Source organism: Chrysochloris asiatica, unplaced genomic scaffold, assembly GCF_000296735.1.
Source record: "Chrysochloris asiatica unplaced genomic scaffold, ChrAsi1.0 scaffold00236, whole genome shotgun sequence".
NCBI lineage: Eukaryota > Metazoa > Chordata > Mammalia > Afrosoricida > Chrysochloridae > Chrysochloris > Chrysochloris asiatica.
This window is the reverse complement of record NW_006408754.1, coordinates 1,682,383-1,684,274: the sequence shown is the minus strand read 5'-3', so window position 1 is coordinate 1,684,274 and position 1,892 is coordinate 1,682,383.

The window sequence follows — 1,892 nt, the reverse complement described above, 5'->3', positions numbered from 1 at the left end:
GGAGTAGAAAGCCTCATCTTTCTCCCGCGGAGCAGCTGGTAGTTTCGAACCGCTGACCTTAAGGTTCGCAGCCCGATTCGTAATATGTTACTGTATATAGCAAATGGAAATTTGCAAATGAGATTAGATTAAGAATCTTGAGAAAGAGGAAAATTGTCCTGGACAATACAGATGAGTCCACTGTACTGACAAGGGTTCTTATAAGAGGAAGGCAGTAAGTCCAGACTCAAAGAGGGCAAGGAAGACGCCATGAGTCATGGGAATGCAGGAAATGTCTAGAAAAAGCAAGGAAACAGTTTATCCTCTAAAATTTCAAGAAGGAATCTGGCTCTGCCAATACCTTCATTTTAGGGCTTCTGACTTCTAGACAGTTTCTACTGGTGCAAATGGTTAACACACTAACTGAAAGGTTGTCAAGTAGACCCAGAAGTGCTTTGGAAGAACGGTCTGGTGATCTACTTTTTAAAAGTCAGCCATTTAAAATCCTATGGAGCACAGTTCTCCTCTGATACACTTGGGGTTTCCATGAGTCAGAGTCAACTAGATGGCAATTGGCTTGGCTGTTTTCATTTGTTCTACTTCAAAACTGTAAGGTAATAAAGTTCAAGCAATCGAAACCACTAAATTTGTGATAATTTCCTACAGTAGTGAAAGGACACTTGGCAATCTTTGTAATCTTGCATTAACTGTTATATTCTCAATTCCAGTACAGTTGCTGTTGTTGTTAGGTACCTTCCATTCGGTTGTGACTCATAACAATGCACAACAGAACAAAACACTGCCCTGACATGAACCATCCTCACAAATGTTGTTATGTTTGAGCCCATTGGTGTTGCCATTGTGTCAGTCCATCTCCTTTTTTGTTGACCCTCCACTTTACCTAGCATGATGTCCTTCTCCAGGAATTGGTCTCTCCAGACTAAATGGCCAAAGAAATGAAAGAAGTCTGATGATCCTTGTTTCTAAGGAGCATTGTGGCTATACTTCTTCCAAAATTGATTTATCTGTTCTTCTGGTAGTCCATGGTACTTTTAATATTCTTTGCCATCATAGTTCAAATGCATCAATTCTTCACCGGTCTTCCTTATTCATTGTCCAACTTTCACATGAGTATGAGGTGATTGAAAATACCATGGCTTGGTCTAGGCACACTTTAGTACAAACTGACATCTTTGCTCCTTAATGCTTTAAAGAGGTCTTGTGCAGAAAATTTACCTAATGTAATATGTCATTTGATTTCTTAACTGCTGCTTCCATGGATATTGATTGTGGATCCAAGCAAAATGAAGCACTTGACAACCTCAGCCTTCTCCATTTATCACAATACTATTTATTGGTCCAGTTGTGAGGATTTTCATTTTCTTTACACTCAGATGAAATCCTCTTTTCTTCCAGCAAGCAAAGTTGTGCCAACTGCATATTGTAGGTTGTTAATAAGTCTTCCAAAGAACAAACAAGATGTCGGATCTGGTGGACGTGAAGTAAAGGAGCTCCGCCAACAACAACACAGAATACCCAACCAAGCAGGCTCAGGGGATGGTCCCAGAACTCTGAACCACATATAAAGGAATATTTAGAAGGTTGGAAGGCCAACATCTGGGGGTATTTGTGGCAGATGCAAGAAATCTATTGCTTTCTAATCCGGGACACTCGGCTGCTCCAGGAGCCGCCATCTTGGGTGAGACCACATGGGGAAAAGATCAGATCAGCCACAGACACCTGGCAGAACTGCTGAGATAAAGTTGTGGACATTCTTTTCTTTTGGTATCTGTTCATTGTTCCCTTGCTATCTGCGCACCTCCATTCCGGAGACTATAGGGGTGCCTGAGATAGTGGGCACCCCAGCCCCACCCTCAGAGGGTTCTACTACGCATGCACACAGATCTCCTTGA